The sequence below is a fragment of the Fomitiporia mediterranea genome (assembly GCF_000271605.1).
Source record: "Fomitiporia mediterranea MF3/22 unplaced genomic scaffold FOMMEscaffold_1, whole genome shotgun sequence".
Taxonomy (NCBI): domain Eukaryota; kingdom Fungi; phylum Basidiomycota; class Agaricomycetes; order Hymenochaetales; family Hymenochaetaceae; genus Fomitiporia; species Fomitiporia mediterranea.
Window position 1 is genome coordinate 2,684,892 of NW_006760386.1, and position 11,685 is coordinate 2,696,576.

Consider the following 11,685-nt stretch of genomic DNA (forward strand, 5'->3'; position numbering starts at 1 on the left):
AAGGTAGCAAAGGAGTTTGCATGACTAGGGACAGTCACAATTTAATGCCTGAGGAGGTGAAGAGATACCCATGAACCTATCAACAGAATCGACAGGATTCTGGAAGCTTGCTACATTCAATAGCAAGCTCACACAGTTGAGGGAACACATTCTGACTTAGGCAAATATCTGCTGAGTAGAATCCCAGACAATCTGACACAATCTGATAATTCTGCCAAGGGTCCAATAATACCACTTCACACTCAGCACTCTCTGGACAGTGTTTAACACTTCAGAGTTACATCAGTAGATAGTAACATTCTATCAATGCACTAGTATCTTTTCTATTGTATTTAGCAATGACCTTGTACTGTAGGTACAGGAGACCCCCCTGTGTTCGTTTTCTCCAATTTTCCAGTCAGTACAAGTGAAATCAAGTGTAGTACAAGTAATCCAACATAATCTGTGTAATCTGACAAACTATCCACCACATTCCAGTCTTACAATCAGTCAAGAGTCTGTGCACTAGGGTAGTGTTTTATTGGCCAACACTAGATTTTCTTCTTATCCCCCTCAAACACACTTTTCAGTAGCATAGTTTCAAACCATGTGAAACTAGATAAAACATTAATAGAATTAAATGTAGTTGATATTACCATATAGTCAATTAGTAGGAAATTTGCCTCTTAATTGTTGCTATCAATACAACACTTTTCAAAGAGAATCAGTAGAGTTCCTGGGGAGATATAGTGTTTTGGCTCTTGAGTATTCTGAGACATGTAGTGTAGATTAATATGTACAGAAGTGGAAATTCTGGCAGTATGGTAATTGCAAATATTCTCTTCTTCTGTATCTTCAGGAAGCACAGAGGTAAATCCCTGATTAATGAAGCTATAGCCTTCTTCCTTAATAGAATGTATTAGTGTTATGGCTTCTAGCTGACCTTGTGCAAATTCTTGTTCCTGTAGAATAGTCATACAATAACATGTAGCAGAGATGTATTCTAAAATTCCTCTGCTATGTCCTTGATTTTTCCAATAGACTAGTTCCTGCAAATGTAATGCCTTGTGCTTGTATAGGTAGAATATGTCCAAATGTGTACTCTTTTGCATACAATAACCAACTGTGACACAAAACTGAATATCCTGTTGAGCCCAATGTCCAAATACTAATTGTAGAGTACAACCTAGAGTGTAATATTCATCCTTGAATGAAAATATTGTCTTGAGTTCAATGAGATTGTGAGGTATAAGCCTAATATTACTAGATATGTGTCTATATGTGTAGTATCTCTGTGTGTAATGAATGTCCTACTGTGTTCTCATACTGTTTCCTTGTGTCTTGACTTGTTTGTGTCTTTGTAAGTCGATTGATTTGATTCCTGAATTGTCTGAGTATACTTTCACTGTCTCATAGTGTAATGTTCTATCACAATGTGTCTGAGTAGTGTTCTCTACTTTCCTGAGTACTGTAGCTGTCTGTATACTGTATTGTTCCATGTATGTCATAATGAAATGTTCTGTCTGTATGTGCAGTAGTGCTGCCTGAAGTCCTGAGTGTATACTGCCAATTCTCTGTTCATTTGGCAAATCCATGTGTGGATCAATGTGTTCTAGCATTGACTTCCTGTCTTTCTGTGTCCTTGTCCTTGTGCCAATGTATTCTTTCCTTGTGTACCTGTTGTGTGTCCTGTTTCCTGTAGTACTGATACTGTCTGGTCCTGTGAAGTCCTTTGCAAAATTGTTTTGTAGTATCTCAAGTAAGAAAATTGTATGCTCAAACATGTAGGTTGTATGCTCAAAGAGTATGTATACAATGCAATGTGTGTGCCTCTTGCCCTCTCATTGAAATATGACTTCATTTTTGGTGTAAAACGTCTGGTACTGTTCTGAAACCTTTCTGGGGTGTCTGGAGAGGTCTTCTGCATGTTTTTGTACTTCAAACTGATTGTAACTACTCATTCCTAGAGTAAATTGAACTGTATCATTGTTCAATAGATGTCCTGGAGCTTGCTGATGCTCTATTTCCTTCTGTAGCATTAAAGTATCATGCCTGAATGCTCAAATAGTCTGATCAATCATTCCTAATTCATTATCACTCTGATATTCGCTAGCTGTATGTGTATTGCCTTTGCTTTCCCTTGAAGCAGTGTGATAATCTGTTTGAGCAGATTGAGCAGATTGAGCAGATTGTCTGGGTTCCAAACCTGTTCTCTGGCTTGAAGTTGCCCTCTGAACTTCTGTACTTTGTTCTATACAATGTGTATTGTTTCCTGATCTCAGTAGTGTCTTACTATCCTTGTAGTGTATAGATTGTAGTGGTTCTACATCCTGTAGGTTGTAATTGTCATCCTGTAGCTTGAATATCTTGATTCTTACTATGTATCCTGAGTATATACATGCTAGCACATCCATTTGAGTGCCTCTAATATCCATAATATGTCTGATAAAGTATCCTGAGTCTATTCTAATGAATCCTGACTGTCTGAAGGTGTATTTTGTAATGTAATACCTTATGTTCTTCTGAAACTGTGTTTTGTACAATATATCCTTGTGTTCCAAACTGGTTTTGGTGTTTTCCAACAGTTCTTCATCATGAACTGAATAGTTCTGTAGTGTAACATCCAATTGTACCTTATAGAACAATGTTCTATGCGAATTACTTCGATTGTACTCATTACTGACTGTTTCTTCAATCCTAAAGATGGAAATGTCTGTTCCAATGTTGTAGAATCAATATGCCTGAATGTCTGAACATTCTCCTGATCCTGAAATTGTCTGAAGCAGTTCTTTGCTTTCGAATACCTTCCTGTACTGAATAGAATCGACTGTGTATGTGTATGTGTATGTCTTTCTATTGCTGTCAATGTATCTCTATGCCTGATGCTTATTCTGAAGTAGTATCATCTTATCCTTGATGTATATGTACTTTGTCTTGCTTAATGTACTAATGTCTGTCTTCTGATGCATGATGTAGCCTTCTAACTTAATAGAATACCTGTGTGAATTGTTTGGATTGAAATATTTCTTAGTATCCAAGAGTAGTTGTATTTTATAGTCCAGTAATGCTTGATAGATTGTCCTGCTTGTGCAGTTTACTATTTGCATTGCCTTGTAAACCATAATACTATCTGGCTGGTTATATTCCAATTGTCTAACATTCTCAGGTCCTTTCCTAATGTCCTAGTACACATTCCTGTTGTCTGTGAACAGCCTGTATTTCTTAAGAGTGTTGTTTCAATTTGTGGCTCTAAGAATTAGTAGTTGTGTCTCTGAAGTGTCTATATATGCATTGCCTTACACCTGTAGCATCTTAGATTTCTTGAAACAATGGTTGTATGTGTGTTTCCTAGTCCTTTCCATGTGCCATGTGTATCTGTAGTCTTGTAGAATCCTTTCTACACTGTATGCCTGTGCTTTTGAGTGTAAAATGTTATTGTATACACTACACAATTGTCTATCTCAATGTTTAGACTTCCTACAATGTTTATTCCTGTACTGAATGCCTGTAGTACAATGCCTAAGTGCTGTAGTCTCATAGGGTCTCAAATATACTGAATTTGCCCTTTCAAATGTGTTGTTTGCATGCCTGAACTTGTGTTCTGTTGCAGAACTCTCTTGTTCTGTTACTGAATCCTCAGTAGTGCTTTCACAAAGTATCCAAATCGATAAAACATGTATATTACTGCTAGATATGTAAGAATCTGTGTCATAGTCCGTAATTGACTCCAATTCTATGTAGTTCTTGCTGTCCAAGTTGTCTGCTAACTTATCTAAAGTAGTGTAACTGATACTGACATTACTAGATGATGAACAATCATCCTGCACATTGTTCAATCTGATTGTATTACAAGTAGGACAATTCCTGGCTAAGTGGTCATCTTGTTCACAAATGAAACATAGTCCTTTCACTCTCATTTTGTCCAATTTCAATTGGGAATGATGTTTGAAACCTGTAGCATATGTCCTGTGATTGTTTTCTGTCTTACTTTCATGCTGGTCATTGTTCCTCAATGGATAATACAATTGCCTGGCCTTTCCTTTAGCATTTACACTGCTTGTATGTATAGTATCCTGACTAGAGTCACTGTGATCTGAATCATTGTTTTTACTATCCTGTAGAGTGAATTGATTGTTTCCTGAATTATCAGAACTGTCTGTATGCAAATAATCACTCTGAGAATCATTACTGTGTCCTTACAGATGGAATTAATGTCTAGAATCTATATGCCATTTGATTCCTATAGATTCATTTGCTTTTTCAATACTCTCAAGCCTATCCTTGAAGATTGAATAATCTATAGTGTCTGGATTCAAGCAATCTAATTGTAATTGTCTCTAGTACTTGGAATTCAATCCATACCATGCCTGTCTGGTCAAATCTTGCTGAGAAATGTTTCCTAGATTTGTAGCTTTCATCTCTAGATCATACAAATAATCCTGAACATTCCTATTACCTTGTTTTGAAGTGTTGAACTCTTTTCACAGTATTTCAGCAAAGTTGGAAGGGAAACAAAAGTCCATAAGTCCTCTAAAGAATTGAGCAAGTGTCCATCTATACTTGTGGTTTGCAATCTTTTGCAAATAGAAATTCATTACTTTTCCCTTAATAAAACCTAGTATTATCCCTACTTGGCTCTTAGGGAAATGATGAAGTCCTGATTGTTTCATATACTGATTGACTTCAATAACAAACTTTGTATACTTCTGCAAGTCTGGTTCACCTGAGTATGCTGTAGGAGCTATTGGTTCTGCACTGTACATCTGTATCTTTAATTTAAGGAGTTCTTTGTTCTGTTTCTTCCTCAAGTGTTTCTTACACTTCTTAGTAGCTTCAGTATCACTCAAATCAATGTCTGACAGTTTGAATAAAGCATTACTTCGATTGTAGTCATTAGATGAAGAGGAATCCGAATTATCACTGTCTGGGTCTGATCCTGGGTTGAAATTTCCCTTTCTCTGTATCCTAGAGCTCTGTATTGCTCTGTATGCATAGCTATTCTTTGCTAGGCTCTCTGAAGGTCTTACTGATGCAAATCTGCCTTTATGAACATTATTCAGTGCTTTGCTATGCCTGTGTCCATTGTTTGTTCTTGAACTACTGCTCAAGCTATTCTTATGCTTGCTACACTTAATATGTAGCTTTGAACTGTGTAGTTTGCTACACTCTGAATCAATATTGTTCTCACTAATACCACTAGTGTTTGCCTTGACTAGGACTGCTTTCAATCATGAAGTATTGCTATAGGATCATTTGTTCCTTTTATTTTTGCAAGGGATACTCTGATGTCCTGAAAAACTCAGTATTTCTATTTGAGACTACATATATCCAGGTATTTCACTTTCTCTCTTATTCCTGGACCTGGCTAGGGTGTTGTATCTGTTGTAGTACTCCTGTACATTGCTCCTGTGCAATGTGTAGTTGATATCTGCCATGTATGAGGTTAAACACTTGATTTTGTAGGTGTATGCTTGATTTTTGCCCTCTGGATCAAGTACTGATCCTTGTAGTTCCAATTTGTGTTCACTTTTGCTATCCTCAAAGTACTGTTCTGTCAATACAATGTCTGTTTTGCTAGGATAGTCTGAATTGATTTCACAATTGTATTGAATGCCTAGCAGTTCTGGTTTTTGTTCTGTTCCTTGTGCTTTGTGTTTTCCTTTTACTTTACACTTTCCTTTTGCTTTCTGTGAATGTAATAGTTTGTCTGGACTCTTGAGCGTTTCTTCTACACTCTTGTATTGATAGTTCTGATCTCTACTGTCTGTTGGTACTATGGCATGTCTGGCTTTTGTTCTGTAGCCTGCCTGAAGTGTTTCATACTTTTCTGTTACTATACTATTGAGTCTGCTCTTGTTTGATGAAAGAGTTACTTTCTCCTCTTCCTGATACATTCTATCAAACTTGTACATTCTCTTATTCAAATCTTCAATGTCTATTGAACTGTAGAATGGGCTGACATGTCCTATGTCTATCTCAATTGCTCTGGCTCTTGCAATGTGTCTGAAGGTCTTACTTGCCTTCTGGAAATCTTGTTCCTTATCAGATCTCTGTAATTCTGATGCCTGGCTCTCCTAGCCTTGTCTGTTACTCTTGTTCTTCAAGTCCTGGCTGCTTTCTTCACTGCCTAAAAGGGTCTTAGGTGTCTCATTACCCTCTACATCACTGTTGTCAATGTGTTTCTGTTCTGAAGTAAGTGTGCTCACTGGATACTCATCCACACTCTCACTAATACTGACTATATACACTCTGTAACTCTTGTACTGGCTTGCAAATTCCTTAATGCTTACTGTTAGCTCTCTATATTGACTTAGTGAATCCTCAAACCAAATTGCCTGTCCTCTATCAAGTGAATCCTCAAACTTGGTAGCCTGAAATCAATCAAGTAAATCCTCAAGCTCAATTGTCTGTACTTGGTAAGTTGAATCCTCAAACTCAACCTTCTGTACTTGATTGGACGAATCCTTGAATCTAATCGTCTGTTCATCCTGAACTTGACTGTCTGAATCCTCAAGAACAATTGCCTGAGCATTTCTACTCTCTGTACCTTTGTTTGCTATTTCTTTGAGCCTAGTAGTGTTAATACTTGCTAGTGTCTGCTCTACAGTGTGCATTTGTCTAACTATATGTACTGGTACAGTTACATGCCTTAATTCTATGTTATTGGTATGTACTAGTTTATTAGGGTGCCTCCAGCCTTGTGTAGACAAGGACTTATCACCTAGTATAGGTTCATTAGGTTGCCTCCAGCCTACAAGGGACAAGGACTTACTTTCTAGCATGTTAGTATTAATATCTGGACTTGGGTACCATCCAGGAATCGTCAGTCAAGGCTTGGCAGCCACATTGTAATCAATATCTAATGGATAATCTTGTTGTCTATTGCCTGTAAACTCAATGCACACCTGTTTGTTCCTTTTTACTGTCACAGATGCCTGGTCCTTGACCCATCCAATTGATGCAAACCTCCAGTGTATCCAGTGCTGGTCCATATTAATATGTGATAATGTGTTCTAGAAGCGTTCTGCAGTGTTCTGAAGCATTGTGAACCTACTGGGGGCCAATCCAGTAAGTAGTCTCTGTTTCTACTCGAAAATCATAACTTTACTCACTAAAAATTCCTGATGGGTACTAGACAACAAGGGAGACCTAGGGTTGATCAGACCCTTTAGTTCCTCAGCATCCAGCAAGGGGTTTTGGTGCTAGGTGGGTACAGTCAAAAATATGTAAGGAAACTCACTGTTCCTCACAAGAGAATTCTAATCACCCTTAGTTCACTCAACTACTGACTGGGATAACCTAGTACTCAAGCAAGGGGTCAGGGGAAAAGAATCCCCTTTACCTAGCAGTCAATACTGTCTTTTATAGGGGTATACACGTGTAGATACATGAGGAGGAAGTGTAACTAACTACAATAAGAATATATGTGCTTGTGGGTCCTACTGTACAATGATCTGACACAATCAGTAATATAGTAATAGTAAAATACAAACCAGTAAATCAAATCCTTACAAACAAGTACTTACTCCCTCTGATTCAGGAGCTCATTAATAAGACACATACATCTAGAGTTTTTACTAAGTTAGACATTTGATAAGGATACAATAATATTTGGATCCAAGACAGAGATGAGTAGAAGGCTGTATTCTGAACCAATTGTAGATTGTATAAACTGACTATAATGTTCTTCAGACTAACTAACTTGCTTGTAACATTCTAGTCATTCATGAATCACATCCTTACAGATCTGATTGACTCAGAGCATGTTAGTGTGTATCTGGACAACATTCTGATCTTCACCCAGACAGTCAAGTACTATTACTAACTAATCTAAGTAGTTTTACAGTGACTCTAAGATAATAAACTGTTTCTCTAAGAAGTAAAGTGTTCTTTTGCACAGGAGTCAGTAGATTATCTAAGCTTTGTAATTGGTGGAGGAGAGGTCTGTATGGATCTAGCAAAGGTAACAGTAGTTTAGAACTGATTATAACCTTAGAACCTGAAACAGGTCCAAGTGTTTCTTAGGTTTGTAAACTACTACTAATGCTTTATTTAAGGCTTTAGTACTATTGCCTAGCCCCTTCACAATCTTACTAGCAAAGATGTTCCTTAGTAATAGGGTGATTAGTAGTAGTCTGTGTTTGAGTCCCTCAAGTAGGCTATTACTAGCAAGCCTGTATTAGTAGTTCTGACAGTTGTAGACAAGTTCTGAGTCAAAGCTAACTCTTCCAACTTTGCAAATAGAGTAGTACTGTCTCAGTTCATTGACAGAAAGTAGTGTCTAATAGTGTTCCAATCAGAATCCCTCTCTGTAACAGAACAGAACTACTCTATCTATAATAAGGAACTCTTTACAATTGTCTGTTCCTTAGAGGAGTAGTGTTAATATCTTCTTAGTACTGTGTAGAAGTTTAAAATTTAGAGTGATTACCTTAATCTCTAGTACTTCTAGGTGCCTTAGAAGCTCAACTGTTATTAGGCCTACTAGATGTTAGAACTGTAAGACTATAACTTTGTACTAACTCACAAACCTAGAATACAAATAATGAAAACTGATTTACTCTTAAGACAAGTAGGTTATAAAAGGAGGGAGAATAATAATGAAAATCTTGTTCTTCTAGACAATTCTTGTTTTGTGTCCAAGACAATCTAAGAGATCTAACTCAAATCCAAGAATGTTGACTTTGTTACTTACATATAGTAAGCTCTAAGACACACACAGGACTAGGTTGTAGTGAAGCAGTTAGAGAAGTAGGTTAGAGACTAGGAGGAGGATAAGGATGGACAGGTTTACTAGGAAGGCTGACTGTATGTTCTAAAGAATCAGAAGCTGTAGGAGGACATTGTCTGAGCTCATTACAACAATCTGACTATAGGACATTCAGACTAACATAAAACACAGGAACTTATTACTCAGAACTACTAGTAGTTAGGAATGTAGAAGGAAATCCTAAAGTACATAACTGGTTACAATACATACTAACAGACTAAAGCCTACTAGACAAGGGTTCAGACTCTCTTACATCTGTATTAGATCCTAGATCACTCTTAGGAAGAAGTCTTAGTAGACCTGATTAGTAAGCTACTCAAGTCTTAGAGTTACAATACTATCTATATGATTGTTAACTGACTCTCTAAGCAAGTCTACACAGTTCCAACCTGAACAGAACTCACTTCCAAAAACATAGTGTACATCTATTAGGATCATGTCTTCTAGTTATACAGACTCTCTTAGAAGCTCATTCACAATTGTAGACTGTAATTTGAGTCAAAATTCATATAAGACTTGTATATACTTCTCAGAATTCAAGGGAACCCTTTTACTACATATTACCTACAGAGTGATAGTTAAACTGAGTGAGTCAATCAGGAGATTGAGCTCTATCTTCAGATGTTTATTAATCATTAGTAGTCAGACTAGTCTAAATAGTTAACTCTAGCAGAATTTGTACACAATAACTAGTAACACTCTACAACAGGACAGTCCCTATTCTTCCTTAATCATAAGAGACATCTGTACTAGAGGACAGTTCTAAACTGGAACAACAGTTCTGAATCTGTAACAGACTTTGTAGAATGGATACACAAGACTAGGGAAGACACACAAGCTCTTTTAGAGAAGGTAGTGTAAGTAATAAAGTAGAACTACAATTGGAAGAGATTTACAGCTAAGGATTACTAGCCTGAGGACAAAGTTATACTAGAAGCTACTAACCTGACTATGGATCACTTAATGAAGAAGTTAGACAACAAGTACTTCAGACCCTTTATTATTAAAAAGAAGGTCAGCACCTCTGTTTACAAACTCCAACTTCTAGTAACATAAAAGTGTATACACCTAGTGTTCAACAAGGTTCTACTGTCTCAGTACTATGATCCAGGTTTTCCTTTACAACAAAGACTCCTACTGCCTCTACCAGAACTCATTAGTTCTGAACCAGAATACAAAGTAGAGTATATAGTAAATACTAAGCTAGTGTACAGAAAGCTCAAGTTCCTTATCTACTAGAAGGGATACCTAGTTGAAGAATGTACTTAGAAACCTGCTAAGAATCTTACTCATACTACTAAGACAATCCAAGACTTTTATCAACTTCATCCAGGTGCTCTATATTAACTCTACCTTATAAATTTCCAAACCCTACTGTTCTGACCTATACTCAAACTGCTGACCAAGCCTAATGTTTACTAATCAGAACAATTGGTTTTAGAGGAGGGGTGATGTTACAGTTCTCTACTCTTGTACCTTCAGTTCTGAGAGTTCTACACCCTTCTATACTAGAACTCAGGACTTCTGTATTTCTGTTGTGTAGGATAGTTGTAACCTGAGTCCTCTTACTGAGCCTTTAGGTCCTCTCTATACTGTTGCTAACATGTTACAGTTCTCTACTCTTGTACCTTCAGTTTCAAGGGTTCTACACCCTTCTATACCAGAACTCAGGACTTCTATCCCTTAAGAACACTGTCTATAAACTATATGTATACTGACTCTTACTACTACCCCTCCTTACTTCATCATTCTATTCCTTTAACCACCCTTTCATTCTTTGTTCATTCTATAGTCTCTTACCTATTGTCTATCCTTTCATTCTTTGTACCTTTATCTTTGACCTTCCTTTCTTTCATTCTTTGTAGCTTATCATTCTTAGTAGCTTATACTCTCTGAGTACTCTTGTGTAGTTTAGTATATATAGGTATACAAGATCAGACTGGTCCTATAGTCTTGATCTTATCTACTCTAGGTAGTCCTATACTCTTAGACTCACTCTATATACTCTACTCTTGTCTCACTCTCTCTCTCTGTCTGTTCTGTAAGTTCTGACTACATTCTAGTACTCACATTCTGTATTTATGTTGTGTAGGATAGTTGTAGCCTAGGTCCCCTTACTGAGACTTTAGGTCCTCTCTATACTGTTACTGACAGGCTTGAGAACATTAAAAAAGCAAATGAAGCTGTTGGAATTAAATAGTATACAGATACTAGAGATCAATTCTATCCTCAGAATAACAAAGAAGACTATTGAAAAGATAGATGGAAGAAGAACAACCAGGGGAACTATAGGAATGACAATAGAAATTGACTAAAGGACAGGAATTATAATTGTAATTGTAATAATTATAACAGACAGTACATACAGTCTAACAGTGTAAGTCTAAAAGAGAAAGACTGATCTAAGGACTACAAACCAAAGTACAAGGATACTAGGCAGAATAAGTAAGAGAATAGTAAGAAGACTTATTCTACAAGTGTAAAAAGGTATTCACAAGCTGAACTAGACAATATGAGAGCTAAAGGACAATGTTTTATCTGTAAACAGACTACACATTTAGCTAAAGATTGTCCTACACATAGTACAGTAAAGCTGAACAGTGTTTCTAATACAAATACATTGTCTAAGAGTGTTAATATCAATTATTCTGCTCTAGATAAGTTAACTAATACTTTGGAAGACAATAATTACTTGGATTTGAATCTTATAGCAGACAATACAATGGATCCATCATCTTCTACATTGCAAATACAATCTATAGCTATTCAGATACATTATCCAGACAATAGTTATGAATCTACAACTTAGAAGAATGAGAATTACAATTCATTAGCTGGGTTATATACTATTTTGCAAATATTTGGTCTAGAACAATCAGATTTGAAGCTACAAACCTCTTCTAACACTTTGGAATTAAGATTCCCCTCATAAATGC